Here is a 17,776-nt window from a genome sequence, read left to right on the forward strand (position 1 = left end):
AGCCCTACACATGCCATGCTACTCTCTAATGACATCTTAGAAGGGCTTCCATCTGTTTAAGTCTGGATCTTTTTAAATCATCTTCTTCATACCTTTCTTTTTTATCGTGGTAACATACACACAATGTAGACCTTAAGTCTTTCCTATCTTTCACTGTACAGTTCAGTGCTGTTAAACCCATCAATATTGTTGTCAAGCCATGACCATCACCCATCTCCAGAATGCTTCATGTTCCGTAAAGCTGAAACTGCCCCCGCAAACCAGCAGCATCTTATTTCCTTCTTCCTTCGGCCCCTAGCAATTGCCTTCCTGCTTCCTGTCCCTGAAAAGATGACCGCCCTAAGGAACCTCATTTAAAGGGCAACTGTATGTAGTGTGCACTCCTTTTACCGTGAGCTTATTCTGCTTAGCAACATGTGTTCAAGGGGTCACCCGTGTCCTAACACGGGTCACAATCTCCACCGGTTTAAAGGCTCACTTACCAATTGCATGTTCGTATTCTGTCTTGTGTTTCAGCTCCTGTGTGGATGGACATTAGGGCTGCTTCCGTGTCTGGGCCACCGTGAATCACGCTGCCGTGAACACAGGCGAACAGTTTATGGTCTCCTTAAACCTGGCTCCTGCCAAGTGCAACTTGATGGAGCTCTCTAGCGACTCTAGCTACTCTGTAGCCGAGCCTCAGGGAGCAGTCCCGCGTGCCCTCTCTGACTCACCGTGGGTTGTGGGTTCAGTTTGCAGCCTGCCTGGGCGGGCCGCAGCAGGGGAACCGGCTTCTCTCCTCTCCTCTTCAGGAAGAGAAGCCACTGCAGCATTATATTTCTTTGTTTCTGGGAAACAACTTTGCTTTGTTTTCTCCCATTTGAGTCTTTGTTTCACCTATGCAAATGCGATTCATCGTTCAGTGCCGGAGAAGGGCCTTAAATAACGTAATTACCGCACCAATCATCTACTTGGCTCCTGGAAAGCATCTTTTTAGTGAGGTCGATTCCTGTTGCTTCAGCTCTATACAGACCCCAAATAATGAGCAAACTTCCTTTCTTAACATGCTAATTAGTCTCTGAAACCAGCGTTCCTTTAAAGGGGTGATTTAATTGGATATTAAGTTTGCAATTGAAAGATTAGATTATGAAATAAACAAACATATCCATCTAATAGGTCTTTGGAAAAAAAATTCTAAGTATTCTACTCAGGTTTTCCTGCAAAGTGCAAATGCATCCAGCTATATTGTTTAATTCTCTGCCATTTTGCTGAGTTTTGTAGCTCTCAACCTGAATTCTTTCCTGGGCTGATTCCAAAGAAAATAATCTCAGGAGGCTGAGTGAGCTTGGGATCCAGTGCTGGCCCCCAAATAACCTTTTGCTTAAAGACTTTACCTGGATAAATGAAATTCAAGAAATGTTGAGAAACCATTTTGAAATGAATAATAGCGAAACAATTCCAAGGGGTATAATTTTGGATGCATTAAAGGTGATGGTGAGAGAATACATTTGCCTCGCTGTACATTTAAAGGAAATCAAAGATCAAAACAGGTGCAGGTTGCAGAAGGAAATTAAGAAATGAGCAGTACATCATAGCTCGTCCCAAATCCCAGATGATGCTTTCAGAAAATTATTTCGAGGCAAAGTAATGCATTTTTAAATAGAAGTGAATATAACCCCTCCTCCAGTTTACCAACTGGGCTTCCTGGGAACGGGAAATAAAGATGTGCAGCTCTTCAACCTAACAGTTTAAAAAGGTACGAGAAAGCAATGATCATCTCCCTTAAAACAAGGACGCCTTTGGGAGAGTGGTCATGCCATCAGGATGCCAGGGGATCTTTGAACACAGGTGCCCAGGGTTAGGAGATAGAAAGGAATATGCATCATCTGCATCATCTGCATCATCTGCACCATCCTCATCATCCGCATCATCCCAATCCTCGCTTTGCATCACCAGATGAAGCAACTCAGCCAGAGTGCAAGGACAGAGTGACCGTCTTCACCATCTTCACATCTAATGATATCCTGAAGAAGATAATTGAGGGTGACACCTTATGTGGAATATATATGCGTATGTATATATATTTTATTATGTTTATGTATGGGCCTTGAATTTCTGATCATTCCAGGACTTTTTAAAAAAAATTTATTAGGTATTTTCCTCATTTACATTTCCAATGCTATCGAAAAAGTCCCCCATACCCACCCCCCCACACCCCCACTCACCCACTCCCCCTTTTTGGCCCTGGCGTTCCCCTGTACTGGGGCATATAAAGTTTGCAAGTCCAATGGAACTCTCTTTCCAGTGATGGCCGACTAGGCCATCTTTTCATACATATGTAGCTAGAGTCAAGAGCCACTGGGTACTGGTTAGTTCATATTGTTGTTCCACCTATAGGGTTGCAGATCTCTTTAGCTCCTTGGGTACTTTCTCTAGCTCCTCCATTGGGGGCCCTGTGATCCATCCATTAGCTGACTGTGATCATCCACTTCTGTGTTTGCTAGGCCCCGGCATAGCCTCACAAGAGACAGCTATATCTGGGTCCTTTCAGCAAAATCTTGCTAGTGTATGCAATAGTGTCAGCGTTTGGAAGCTGATTATGGGATGGATCCCCGGATATGGCAGTCTCTAGATGGTCCATCCTTTCGTCACAGCTCCAAACTTTGTCTCTGTAACTACTTCCATGGGTGTTTTGTTCCCAATTCTAAGAAGGGGCAAAGTGTCCACACTTTGGTCTTTGTTCTTCTTGAGTTTCATGTGTTTAGCAAATTGTATCTTATATCTTGGATATCCTAAGTTTCTGGGCTAATATCCACTTATCAGTGAGTACATATTGTGTGAGTTCCTTTGTGATTGGGTTACCTCACTCAGGATGATGCCCTCCAGGTCCATCCATTTGCCTAGGAATTTCATAAATTCATTCTTTTTAATAGCTAAGTAGTACTCCATTGTGTAAATGTACCACATTTTCTGTATCCATTCCTCTTCTGAGGGACATAAGGGTTCTTTCCAGCTTCTGGCTATTATAAATAAGGCTGCTATGAACATAGTGGAGCATGTGTACTTCTTACCGGTTGGGACATCTTCTGGATATATGCCCAGGAGAGGTATTGCAGGATCCTCCGGTAGTACTATGTCCAGTTTTCTGAGGAACCGCCAGACTGATTTCCAGAGTGGTTGTACAAGCTTGCAATCCCACCAACAATGGAGGAGTGTTCCTCTTTCTCCACATCCTCACCAGCATCTGCTGTCACCTGAGTTTTTGATCTTAGCCATTCTGACTGGTGTGAGGTGGAATCTCAGGGTTGTTTTGATTTGCATTTCCCTGATGATTAAGGATGTTGAACATTTTTTCAGGTGCTTCTCTGCCATTCAGTATTCCTCAGGTGAGAATTATTTGCTCAGCTCTGAGCCACATTTTTTAATGGGGTTATTTGATTTTCTGGAGTCCACCTTCTTGAGTTCTTTATATATATTGGATATTAGTCCCCTATCTGATTTGGGATAGGTAAAGACCCTTTCCCAATCTGTTGGTGGTCTTTTTGTCTTATTGACGGTGTCTTTTGCCTTGCAGAAGCTTTGCAACTTTATGAGGTCCCATTTATCGATTCTCGATCTTACAGCACAAGCCATTGCTGTTCTATTCAGGAATTTTTTCCCCTGTACCCATATCTTCGAGGGTTTTCCCTACTTTCTCCTCTATAAGTTTCAGTGTCTCTGGTGTTATGTGGAGTTCCTTGATCCACTTAGATTTGACCTTAGTACAAGGAGATAGAAATGGATCAATTCACATTCTTCTACATGATAACCGCCAGTTGTGCCAACACCATTTGTTGAAAATGCTGTCTTTCTTCCGCTGGATGGTATTAGCTCCCTTGTCAAAGATCAAGTGACCATAGGTGTGTGGGTTCATCTCTGGGTCTTCAATTCTGTTCCATTGGTCTACTTGTCTGTCACTATACCAGTACCATGCAGTTTTTATCACAATTGCTCTGTAGTACAGCTTTAGGTCTGGCATGGTGATTCCACCAGAGGTTCTTTTATGCTTGAGAAGAGTTTTTGCTATCCTAGGTTTTTTGTTATTCCAGATGAATCTGCCGATTGCCCTTTCTAATTCGTTGAAGAATTGAGTTGGAATTTTGAGGGGGATTGCATTGAATCTGTAGATTGCTTTTGGCAAGATAGCCATTTTTACTATATTGATACTGCAAATCCATGAGCATGGGACATCTTTCCATCTTCTGATATCTTCTTTAATTTCTTTCTTCAGAGACTTGAAGTTCTTATCATACAGATCTTTCATTTCCTTAGTTAGAGTCACGCCAAGGAATTTTATATTATTTGTGACTATTGAGAAGGGTGTTGTTTCCCTAATTTCTTTCTCAGCCTGTTTATCCTTTGCAGAAAGGCCATTGACTTGTTTGAGTTAATTTTATATCCAGCTACTTCATTGAAGCTGTTTATCAGTTTTATGAGTTCTCTGGTGGAATTTTTAGGGTCACTTATATATACTATCATATCATCTGCAAAAAGGGATATTTTGACTTCTTTCTTTCCAATTTGTATCCCCTTGATCTCCTTTTGTTTTCTAATTGCTCTGGCTAGGACTTCAAGTACAATGTTGAATAGGTAGGGAGAGAGTGGACAGCCTTGTCTAGTCCCTGATTTTAGTGGGATTGCTTCCAGCTTCTCACCATTTACTTGGATGTTGGCTACTGGTTTGCTGTAGATTGCTTTTAACCATGGTTAGGTATGGGCCTTGAATTCCTGATCTTTCCAAGAATTTTATCATGAATGGGTGTTCGATTTTGTCAAATGCTTTCTCCACATCTAACAAGATGATCATGTGTTTTTTGGTCTTTGAGTTTGTTTATGTACTGGATTATGTTAATGGATATCCGTATATTGAACCATCCGTGCATCACTGGGATGAAACCTACTTGGTCAGGATGGATGATTGTTTTGATGTGTTCTTGGATTCAGTTAGCGAGAACTTTATTGAGTATTTTTGCATCGATATTCATAAGGGAAATTGGTGTGAAGTTCTCTATCTTTGTTGGATATTTTTGTGGTTTAGGTATCAGAGTAATTGTGGCTTCATAGAATGAGTTGAGTAGAGTACCTTCTGTTTCTATTTTGTGGAATAGTTTGTGAAGAACTGGGATTAGATCTTCTTTGAAGGTCTGATAGTACTCTGCACTAAACCCATCTGGTCCTGGGCTTTTTTTGGTTGGGAGACTATTAATGACTGCTTCTATTTCTTTAGGGGATATAGGACTGTTTAGATCATTAACCTGATCTTGATTTAACTTTGGTACCTGGTATCTGTCTAGAAACTTGCCAATTTCATCCAGGTTCTCCAGTTTTCTTGAGTATAGCCTTTTGTAGAACGATCTGATGGTGTTTTGGATTTCTTCAGGATCTGTTGTTATGTCTCCCTTTTCATTTCTAATTTTGTTAATTAGATGCTTTCCCTGTGCCCTCTAGTGAGTCTGGCTAAGGGTTTATCTATCTTGTTGATTTTCTCAAAGAACCAGCTCCTCGATTGGTTGATTCTTTGAATAGTTCTTCTTTTTTCCACTTGGTTGATTTTGCCCCTGAGTTTCATTATTTCCTGCCGTCTACTCCTCTTGGGTGAATTTGCTTCCTTTTTTCTAGAGCTTTTAGGTGTGTTGTCAAGCTGCTAGGGTGTGCTCTCTCTAGTTTCTTTTTGGAGGCACTCAGAGCTATGAGTTTTCCTCTTAGAAATGCTTTCATTGTGTCCCATAAGTTTGGGTATGTTGTGGCTTCATTTACATTAAACTCCAAAAAGTCTTTAATTTCTTTCTTTATTCCTTCCTTGACCAAGATATCATTGAGAAGAGTGTTGTTCAGTTTCCACGTGAATGTTGGCTTTCTATTATTTATTTTTTTGTTGAAGATCAGCCTTAGTCCATGGTGATCTGATAGGATGCATGGGACAATTTCAATATTTTTGTATATGTTGAGGCTTGTTTTGTGACCAATTATGTGGTCAATTTTGGAGAAGGTACCATGAGGTGCTGAGAAGAAGGTATATCCTTTTGTTTTAGGATAAAATGTTCTGTAGATATCTGTTAGATCCATTTGTTTCATAACTTCTGTTAGTTTCACTGTGTCCTTTTTAGTTTCTTTTTCCATGATCTGTCCATTGGTGAAAGTGGTATGTTGAACTCCCCCACTATTATTGTGTGAGGTACAACGTGTGCTTTGAGCTTTACTAAAGTTTCTTTAATGAATGTGGCTGCCCTTGTATTTGGAGCATAGATATTCAGAATTGAGAGTTCCTCTTGGAGGATTTTACCTTTGATGAGTATGAAGTGCCCCTCCTTGTCTTTTTTGATGACTTTGGGTTGGAAGTCGATTTTATTAGATATTAGAATGGCTACTCCAGCTTGTTTCTTCATACCATTTGCTTGGAAAATTTTTTTCCAGCCTTTCATTCTGAGGTAGTATCTATCTTTTTCTCTGAGATGAGTTTCCTCTAAGCAGCAAAATGTTGGGTCCTGTTTGTGTAGCCATTCTGTTAGTCTGCGTCTTTTTATTGGGGAGTTGAGTCCATTGATATTAAGAGATATTAAGGAAAAGTAATTGTTGCTTCCTATTATTTTTGTTACTAAAGTTGGCATTCTGTTCTTGTGGCTGTCTTCTTTTAGGTTTGTTGAGGGATTACCTTCTTGCCTTTTCTAGGACGTGGTTTCCGTCCTTGTATTGGTTTTTTTCTGTTATCCTTTGAAGGGCTGGATTCGTGGAAAGATAATAAGTGAATTTGGTTTTGTCGTGGAATACTTTGGTTTCTCCATTTATGGTAATTGAGAGTTTGGCTGGGTATAGTAGCCTGGGCTGGCATTTGTGTTCTCTTCGTGTCTGCATAACATCTGTCCAGGGTCTTCTGGCTTTCATAGTCTCTGGTGAAAAATCTGGTGTAATTCTGATAGGCTTGCCTTTATATGTTACTTGCCCTTTTTCCCTTACTGCTTTTAATATTCTATCTTTATTTAGTGCATTTGTTGTTCTGATTATTATGTGTCAGGAGTAATTTCTTTTCTGGTCCAGTCTATTTGGAGTTCTGTAGGCTTCTTGTATGTTCATGGGCCTCTCTTTAGGTTTGGGGAGTTTTCTTCTATACGTTTGTTGAAGATATTTGCTGGCCCTTTAAGTTGAAAATCTTCATTCTCATCTACTCCTATTATCCGTAGGTTTGGTCTTCTCATTGTGTCCTGGATTTCCTGGATGTTTTGAGTTAGGATCTTTTTGCATTTTGTATTTTCTTTGATTGTTGTGCCGATGTTCTCTATGGAATCTTCTGCACGTGAGATTCTCTCTTCCATCTCTTGTATTCTGTTGTTGATGCTCGAGTCTATGGTTCCAGATTTCTTTCCTAGGGTTTCTATCTCCAGTGTTGCCTCAATTTGGGTTTTCTTTATTGTGTCTACTTCCATTTTTAGGTCTTGGATGGTTTTATTCAATTCCATCACCTGTTTGGTTGTGTTTTCCTGCAATTCTTTAAGGGATTTTTGTGCTTCCTCTTTAATGTCTTCTACCTGTTTAGCAGTGTTCTCCTGTATTTCTTTAAGTGAGTTATTAAAGTCCTTCTTGATGTCCTCTACCATCATCATGAGATATGCTTTTAAATCCAGGTCTAGCTTTTCGGGTGTGTTGGGGTGCACTGGACTGGGCAAAGTGGGGGTGCTGGGTTCTGATGATGGTGAGTGGCCTTGGTTTCTGTTAGTAAGATTCTTACGTTTACCTTTCGCCATCTGGTAATTTCTGGATTTAGTTGTTATAGTTGTCTCTGTTTAGAGATTGTTCCTCTGGTGATTCTGTTAGCCTCTATCAGCAGACCTGGAAGACTAGCTCTCTCCTCTGAGTTTCAGTGGTCAGAGCACTCTCTGCAGGCAAGCTCTCCTCTTACAGGGACGGTGCACAGATATCTGGAGTTCGGACCTCCCTCCTGGCCAAAGATGAAAGCCCAAAACAGGTCCTTTCCCAGAAGCTGTGTTGCTTTGGCCTGTCACAGAAGCTGTTATCTTCTGTAGTCCACACTCTTACCTGTGCCGTCTACTTTCAGCGGAGTCTCAGAACCAAGAGGTCTTCTGCCGATGCTGAGGCAAAGCCCTCCCGGGCCGGGCGGACACCTGTCCTCTGGCCGGGAATGTGGCTGGATGTCTGGAGCCGGAAAATGGCGCTGCCTCAGAAGCTCTGTGGCTCCTGCCTGTCCCAGAAGCTGTTAGCTTCTGTAGTGCACACTCTCACCTGTGCAGACTACTTTCATTGGAGTCCTGGAACCAAGATGGCTCCCGCAGATGCTCTCTTGTCCACTATATTTATTGAGCTAATTAGTCTCTTAGTCAAATTCAGAGCTCACAGCTAGGCTAGCAAACTTGTTGTGGGAAACTCTGCCTCTATCCTTGTCTGCTTTTTGAGGTTGGAATTACAGGCATGGGCACGATGTCAGGCATTTAGGTGTGTTGTAGGGATCTGAACTCCGATCTTCACTCTTACATGGCAAACTCTTTAACCACCCAGCCATTTCCCCAGCCCCTTTCCCCAACATTCTCTAATAACCAGTTTATCCAGTAGCCACTGCACTGGGTATACTCTAAGCACATCACTTCCTAGGCTTTAAAGCTTGGTAATGAGGGCAGGGGCTGCAGCTGTACTATGAATGTATGTTAAGCATGTGGGAAGCCCCAAATTCCCATCCCCAACACCGAAATTTGACACAGTCTGGTACAATATCAAACACAGAGCAATAAAACAAAGCTTGATAATGGATTTTCATAAAGATTTTATTCTAGAAGCAGTAAATGTACTGAAATAATCTGATTTTTTTGGGTGTGTGTGTGGATAAATTCTCTTTATTTTCTTCTAGAGAAATTCCATGCCAGCCCATTAGTTAATGTCTACTTGTTAGTTGGCTTAGCAATAAGCATTAAAATAACGAAGCTTTTGTGAAACAGGATAGGGAGACCAGGTGGACATAATAACAGCGCCTGTTTGAGTTTAGAAGTTGTCTCCTCACACTGCTAATTTCTAGATCTGACAGAGTTAATACAATTACTCTTCAAAAAAGAACCTATGCCTTTCCTAGACTGAAACATTTTCTGATAATTGTATTATGCTTTGCATCTGCTGCAAGGGTCACCTAGAACTTGGGCAGGTGACACACAATCCATGAGGTCACACCATGGAAGCCGGCCATGGACACTCAGGGTTTGCTATACTTGTCTCTTCTTGGTGCATGTTTAAGAGCGTCTGTAACTAATCCTCACACCCAGAGGAGGAGACAGGCAGATCCTACCTTGACCAGGCAGCAGAAGTGGAATAAGGCACTGTTCACAAACTCATAGTAGATGGCATCAAGCAGTGACACCGGCACGTATGTGTGCATCTATAGACACATGAACATAAACACATGTGTTCTCTCTCTCTCACACACATACACACACACACACACACACACACACACACACTCAGACTCATCGTTTACTTGTATTTACTATTTACTTACTCACTGTGTGTGTGTGTGTGAGTGTAGGTGCATGAAAGCCATAAGTGTCAGGAAATCAGGCAACTTGTGAGAGTCAGTTCTCTCCATCTATCAAGAGGGACCTAGGGGTCAAACTCAGTTGGCAGCTTTGGCAGTGAATTCTTTATCTGACAAACCATCTGTCTAGCCCTGGGTGTCACCTTAAAAGCCTTTTCTTTTAAAAACATTTATTAATTTGTCTTTTGTACATATGAGCATTTTATCTGCATGCATTGTAAGAGCCTGTGGTTTGCCGAAGAATGGCACTCCAGACTCAAATAGTATGTAATAGCAAAGAGTGAGCGTTTATTCCGCAGAGATCTAGCATGCAGGAGTACCATACATCAGCATGGAAGACAGAGGTGTGGACTTTGCAGGGTCAATTTAAAACTTGTTAGGGTAGGAGTAACTTCTACTTTTCTTTCACTTGATTAGTTGGCTCTAACTCCAGGCGTATAGGTGCCTTTGGGATTGGTCAAGGTTCTGGGGGAGTTTGGGGGTCTTTTCGGAACTGAGGTTGATTAACTATTCTTGGTTCAGGCCAGGTGATAGTGTAGTTCCTGGGAGTTCCTGATTGGCTGCCTGTGAGGGGTGGTTTTTTTTTTTTTCTTTCTTTCTGGAATTGACTTGTTTTGGACTTTTCCAGTTCTGGGAAACAGAAACTCAGGCCTAGTCTTCCAAACTACCAGTTTGCAGCCTGTCGTGGAGTCAGCCTGTTTCTGGGCAGCTCAGGCCTCTCACATAAGGGCATCACAGCCAGGGAGTTGCATGTACAACATAAATTTCCTTTTCTTTCTCTTCTCTGTGTGCATTTGGATCCGTTAAGTGTCTCTTGTCTTCCTACATATGGCTAGTCCTTTAAGGCAGAAAATAAATGGAGAATCAAGCCATCTACTAAAGGCATGTTTATCAAGTGTTAAACAGAGGTAGGCACTCTATGTAAGTAAGATATGACATATAATTCTGCTAGGTGAGACAATTTTTTAAAATCCCACTTTAAAAAAGAGGAAATTGACGTTGGAGAAGTTAATGATTATGCTGGCCCTCTTGGTGTAGAGTACATCGGGTTGCAATTTACTTGTATACTGAACTCAAGCTGTTTCAAAGAAAGGAGATTTCCTAGCTAAGCTGGCCTGGCCCTAGGGCTCAAAGGCAGTTTTATCAGGCTTTACTCTATGGCTTTTCAGACCTGAGCATTTCCCTTGCGCTGGCTTGATACACAGCGTGGCTTCCTTCATTGCAGTAAAAAGGCAGCATCAGCTCCAGGTTTTAGATCAAGGTAAGGAATATCTCATCTCTTCCCAATGATGAGCCAAGGCCTAGGGTTCATTTGGATAGAGTTAACTTGTTGCTACGGACAGGCACACTTCTACAAACAAGAGAATGATGTAGTAGAGATGGGTGAGGATGATGTCGTTTGAATTAGAGAGTTGCTGTGACAGACATCAGAGAGAAACAACTTCAAAGGAGGGAGGGCTCATGCCAGCCTATTGGCTCCAAGGTTTTAGCTCTTAGTGATTTGGCTTTATCACTATGGGCCTTTGGTGAGCTAAAGTAGTATGGGGGAGACAAAATGGTGGGGCAGAGCCACTCACTTCATTGTGGTCAGAAAAAAAGAAAGAAAGAGAGAGAGAGAGAGAGAGAGAGAGAGAGAGAGAGAGAGAGAGAGAAAGGAGGAAAGGTAGGAAGGAAAAAGAAAGAAAGAAAGAAAGGAAGGAAGGAAGGAAGGAAGGAAGGAAGGAAGGGGCCAAGGACAAGTTTATCTCTCCATGGAAAACCACTCATAACCTACAGTTTCCTCCTTTCCCAACAATGCCTTCATATTATGAATCTATCAATCCATTAATTAGGTCAGAGATGCCAAAAGCCAATCGATTCCCAATGATTGGATCTACAAGCTGGAGAACAAGCCTTCAACATTTGAGCTTCATGGGCAATTTATATACAGACTGTACCATTTATCTCCTTCCTCCAAAGACTTGTGTCTAGTCCATAATACATAATGGGTTTCATTCATTTCCAAGAATCCCTAGAATTTGTTTGCCATGGGAAACCCTGAAGGTCTGTTTTTTTTTTCTAAAGGAAGCAGTGACCTTTAGTGACTCACATGACTTTGTGCGTGTATGTGCATATGTGTGTCATGTGTGTCTGTGCAAGCATGTGTTGGAAATGTCTGACTGTTATTTTCCACGTTTCCGAATGGAGGCCGGGATGTTCAGTGAACGGATGTCAGCGATCCCACCATAGTTGTCGTGAGTTAAGTCTTTTTTCTTTTTGTTTGTGCTCTTGTGTATCGCTTTTGTGTCTGACAAACCCTTCCTCTGTGTAGTAAAGGACTGCTCCAAGCACCCTGACGTGGCTTATTCTGTCTTCTTTGTTCACGACAAAGCAGGTGTGTGCTATTTATGAATTGCCTAAGTAACAGAATTGAAGGCAGGTTATTTGTAAAGTCAAAATTTGTTATTTGTTAGGCATTAATCAATACTAGAGTCCAGAAATGGACAGGGGATGGGATACTGACTATCCAAGGTTGCTCGGTTTGGGGAAATCAATCAAGCTATACAGTCACGTGACTGCATATGTATACATCTCAGTACTTTTCTTTCTTTAATTTTTGAACTTATAATTATTTGTGTGTGTAGGTGCATGTATGCAACAGTGCACATGTGTACTATGGGAGCCGTATTTTTTCTTCTATTGTGTTAAGGTAGGGTCTTTATTTTATTTATTATGTTTTAAAGTTATCGTCGTATTGCTTTTGAGACAGGCTCTCATTATGTAGCTTTGGCTAGAAGGCAAAGCCTTTCTTGTTTTTGCCGTTTTGTGTGCTTCGGGTTAGCTAAGGTGGCCTAGGTGCTTCTAGCCAGTTCTCTCTTTTCTTCCTCCCAGTTTGCCACGGGAATGCTGGGGTTTAGATGTGGGCACTGTTTCCTACTTTTTTCTTGACAGTTTCCCTTTGAAACTCAGATTGGCCTTGAACTCAGGATTCTCCCACCCCAGCCTCCCAAGTTCTTGGATTTCAGCATTGGGCTGACAGGGTCCAGGCAGCAGAGGCTCCCTTCTGTAGGTTCCGGGAGCCTTCACTCAGGTCGCCAGGCCTGCTCAGCAGGTGGTTTTACCTGCTTAGCTATCTTGCCAGATCAATTGTTTTCCCTTTTAAATAAAAGTGCTCAGAACCACCACCAATGGCTCGTATCCTAGTGGCGATTGATATCTAGGGGCTAATGATCACTAATGGACTCAGATGCTTCAGAGAAGCCAACTTGCCTCTCGGTTCCATGGGATTTTAAACTTGGATGGGATCTGAGAAATGATGCAGATTGATTCATTGTTTCCAGTGGTGGACAGGCAAGCCCTGGGGGAAGGAGCTTGCTTAAGCACTCAGAGACACATGTGAGGGCTGACAAGTCTAGTTCCCACTTCCTAGCAAGAGCTTGGAGATGCACAACTAGAGACGAAATTCTGAGGTCAGAAAAGGCGGATGGCTGGGAGACAGGGCTGAGTCTGCTCCATCTCCACTGTTTCAGTGGAAGATGAGGAATTGTTTGTTTTGGGGATCATCTACTGATCCTAATCCTGAGTCTATTACTCTGTCTCCTGTAGGGTCTTCCTTCTCCCATCAGATGATCACCTTGGGCTGTGGTTGTGGCTCACTGGTAAGGGGTCTGCTTAGGATGTGTGAGTCCTGAAGTCGAGACCCTAGATCTGCAAAGATCAACTGAGTTAAGGAATGCAGAGAGGGAAGGGAAATGTTTCTCCGGTGATTGATAGATGCTGCCTAGGCATAAAAAGATCCAATGCATTATTGTCTTTGAAAGTTTGAAGCCGAGCTCATTTCACTTTTGGAAATGAGAAACAAGGCAACGGCCATTTCTGCTCTCTACTTTCTTCCTCCAGGGAAATGGGATGCCGAAGGAGGCCTGGAGGACAGCATTGAGACTCTCTACAAGAGGGATAAAGAGGAATTACAGGGAGAGTACACTCTAAAGGTCAGGCAAGCCTGCCTCGCCTCAGAATACCCATTGGCCTTTCTGATCCCCAAACTAGGGACCAAAGTGTCTGTGAGAAGAGATCTATATACATGTAGTGAGATAGGTAGAGCAGGGTGACTAGTAGTATGAAATCACGCTGCATTTCACTTCTTGGCTCTTGTTACCCACTCACTACCTGTGCTGCCTGGAAGAGTCTCATAAAATAAATATTGTGGGTTGTCTGAGCATTGGAATGGAAATGGCATATGTAACCTACTATCTTAGGTTACAGGTATCCTAGTTTTAACTTTTGTTTCTGTGATAAGTAACACAAAAAGGTAACTTGGGGTAGAAAGGGTTTATTTTTAGCTCAGAATTCCAGGCTATGATCTATCATTGCAGGGGAGTCGCAGAATCACGAACTTGAGACAGCTAGTCTCAGTACACTCATGGTCAAGGGCAGAGAGAAACAAAAATTGCCTGCTTGCTTACTTTGCTAGTTTTCTTTGCCCACACAGTTCAGAGCCTGGCCTAGGGAATGATGCCTCTCACAGTGGGCTAGGTCATCCTACATTCATCTCCTGCAGACATGCTCAACCCGATCTAGATAATTTCTCATTAATATTCTACCCATTCTCCTTTTAAAGACAGGATCTCATAGCTCAGATTGACCTCAAAATTGCTATGAAACTAAGAATGACCCTGAATTCCAGATCGCCCTGCTTCTGGCTCCCAAGTGCTGGGGTTACAGGCATGTGCCACCACACTGGCTCTGCACTGCTGAGTCCAAACACATAAAATCATTCTGGGAAGATGAGAAAGGAAGAAAGAGGCCCTGGAAGAGAGTGATACAGTAAGAAGAATGCTTCGGATAAGGACGGAGGTGGATGTAGTCCTTGCTTGGGCCTAGACAAAAGGCAAAAGGCCTTCAGGGAGGGAGGTAATGAATTCCACAAACAAGGAAGAGAAATGACTTTAAGTAAGGATTAAATAGGAAGAGGAACTCATGACCTATATTGATTGTTCCACAAAATAACTCCTATTTATAGTTGATTAATTTCCATAATTGTAATTGTCCCTAGTGGTGAGTAGACAGTACCACCAAAAAGTGTGTGTGTGTGTGTGTGTGTGTGTGTGTGTTGGAGGTGGTGGTGGTGGTAGCGGCGGCGATTCTGTCCATTATAAACCTTCGTAATCCTGTCTTGATCAGGTAAATAATCACCTTGTTTGGCCTCCCAAAGGCAGATCATTCAGATTAGAAGGACCAAGGAGAACTTGAAAAACTGCCAAGCTGTACATGACTCCAAAATGACTTCAGTAGCCAGCGACCCAGCTGGGTTTGGAAGATCATAGCAGATGACACTATCCATCCCGTCTCCCCTCTGGGCAGGATGGGGATTTGGTTTCTGTCTGTGGTTATCACTGAACACCCCCCCACACATACACACACACACTTTGGCTTGTCTCCAGCCAGGCCCTCTTGTTTCTCTCCCTTTCTTTAAACCTTCTAGCTCATTACTCCCACTCTATGAAGCTACTGGAAGTTTGGGGGTTGGACAAGATCTTTCCCAGGGCCTGAAACACAAGAGTAGAGTCAGGAATTGTCCCCAGCCTATATTTCTGGTCACCTCTCTCCAGCCCACCTCAGACCCCCAGGCTCCTTTGTGTTGGTGAGACAGGATATCCTGAGGAGATTTCTTTCCTCCAAGTCTGCACCAGCCCATTTTGGAACCCTTAGCCATGGTCGGCCCTTTCTCAAAACTCACCTCAGAGAATCTTGCTGCTTGTTGAAACCAAATCCACTCCCATTCCATCAGGCTATTCTGTTTTCTAGAGTCTTCTAAGAGCAGAGGTCCTCAGGCTTTGTGGAGGGATGCGTAGTTAGGGGCTGGCTGTATGTGTCCTCACTGGTACCTAGAGCTTACCCAAGTGTTCACTTGACATGATGATTTACGGTCACATTTTTATTATCCACCATCAGGTTCCCTCATTTCCAAGATATTGAGTTATAGGAGAAAAAAAAAGTGTATTTTGTGTGGGTGTCAAAGAACAGAACTTGAACAAACTGAGCTTTAAGGATCTAATGGGCTTTTATTAATGATTTATGAAGCACACAGCATCCATTCTACAAAACAGACAGGGGCTCCGCAGGGCAGAATAGCTGGCTTTTAAGATATAACTTGAGCAAGAACAAGGAAAACTTGAGCTAGAGGTTCCGTTAGCCTTGGAAGGTGTGTGCGAAGCCCACCACATCTCTGAACGCCTGATTCCTGTGATACGTTCACTGTTTTTTCCCTACCCATGCTCTTCTATGACACAGTTTGATTACTTAGGCAAGTAAAAGATTAAGAACAACAAATAATAAAACAGATCAATTATAGCTATGTGCACTCTATCATTCCCTACTTTCTATTTGTGTTGTAGTAACACTTTTGGACCTAGTTTGATTGTGAATAACTGTGGGATGTGGGAACTTGAAATGTAGACGAAGGGGCAATTGCCTGGAGTGTACATGGTGCCTTCTGCATCCTTCAGTTTCTTACCTGTTTGGAGGAGCATATGCACACATTGACATGCACACATACATTCATGCACCACACACACACACACACACACACACACACACACACATAAGTGCTGGTGTGTCTTTGAAACTCTTCTCTTCATATGAAAGTGCTGTTGGATATTTGAGCCTCCTCCCCTATCTTGTATGAAATTGTGAGTACATTTTCACACTGACATCTTGCATCTTTTCTTAATTATGGAAAGTTCTTATATATATATATGTATATATATATATATGAATTATATATAATGATATATAATATAATGTATGATGTTATATATCACATATATTATATATTGTGTAATTATATATAATGCATTCTATATATAATTATATGTCATATATTGCATATAATATGTAATATGTATATTATAATATGTTATATGTCATGTTTATTACTTTGTTAAATACTATTTCTCTGCCACATTCACTTCTAGAATTCCTATTAACTTTTCAGTGCACACAAGCTCTGATTATCTAGTGCTGCATCATAGACCACCAACATGCGTGGAAAGTAATTTATTATTATTGTCTCTCTCGTGGTGCTATAGCTTGATTAGACTTGCTTGGTCTCTTGTGTTGCTGAAGCTGGAGCTCAGCAGCAGTTGTGATTATCTCAGGCTTGCTTGACTTGGCCATTCAATCTGACTCAGACTCTCCCAAGGCATCAGACAGTTGATGCTAACCCCAGCAGGAGCTCAGTAGGGGAAGTCAATGGGCAGAGCCACACACAGGTTCCCCATGTTAGATTGTTCCCTACATTATTTAATGATCTTTCCCTGTGGCCAGGCTTCTCACAGTATTTTACTGGGCTCTGTTATTGAATGCTTGAAGGGACCCAGTCAGAAACGGCTGAGAACTTTTAAGATATAGCTGTGGAAGACTCAGGCAGCACCTTTGCCACATCCCATGACCAAGTAAGATATTGAAGCCAGTACAGATTCCAGGGGAGACAGAAGTGACACCTCTTGGCCAAAGAGTAATGCATGACCAGAGAGAGTATGAGACAGAGGGGACTATCATCTGAGGAAAGCTGTCTCGCTGTGTGCCTGGGTCAGATCTCATATTCATTACCATCCTTCAAGTCACCAATCACCGTGGTGACTGCATCCAATCTAGATTTTATTGCATATACTGACTCTTTCGTTGTAATGATTCTTTTTGTTTATGATCTTTGTAATTGGTTCCTCTTCCCATTCACTTAAATGTTCATAGAGCATTATCTGCCTTTGTTTAACAATTTCTTCTTTTTTTTAGTACTTCTTTGAACATCCTAAACATAACTATTTAGCTAAGACAAATTCATCAATTTGAGAGATATTTTGGTGTTAAAAGTAGATAAGTCTATTTTAGAGACATTGACAAAATAGGCATGTGGGCAGCGCTCAAGGTTTTATGGTTTATTTGGATAAGGGATAGGGAATATGGAAGCCATCTGTTCTTGAAGGAGAAACTTGTGAGTTCTGCTAAATTCTAGTTAAGGGCAACTGGTCATAACATGGGCACTCATAACAATTCTTAGTATAGAATAAGAGAGAGGTGCTTTCTATTGTAAGGACAGGCTGTCTGGAGAAAGAGGAGTCTTGAGTCTTGTGTATGTTGACATGAGTGTGGCCATGTCAAAGGTCCTGATACCTCAGCCACACGGGACTGAGCAAGCTTGTTCTGGGTGAGGCTCAGACAGTTGCCAAAGCTTTCCTCAGGTCTGAG

General features: G+C 42.0%; 1 long non-coding RNA gene across 4 annotated transcripts in view; it reads left to right on the forward strand.

Moving 5' to 3' along the window:
• Gm30991 overlaps nucleotides 1-17,776 on the forward strand; it is a 58,757-nt gene that overhangs the window by 31,249 nt on the left and 9,732 nt on the right. For 3 of the 4 annotated variants that reach the window (XR_867400.2, XR_375761.3, XR_375762.3), the window contains one exon: nucleotides 517-2,049. The exons of the other annotated variant lie outside the window; for it this stretch is intronic. This is a non-coding gene — a long non-coding RNA (predicted gene, 30991). The remainder of the gene's footprint in view (nucleotides 1-516; nucleotides 2,050-17,776) is intronic. 4 annotated transcript variants of the gene reach the window in all.

Source organism: Mus musculus, chromosome 3 (genome assembly GCF_000001635.26).
Source record: "Mus musculus strain C57BL/6J chromosome 3, GRCm38.p6 C57BL/6J".
NCBI classification, from domain to species: domain Eukaryota; kingdom Metazoa; phylum Chordata; class Mammalia; order Rodentia; family Muridae; genus Mus; species Mus musculus.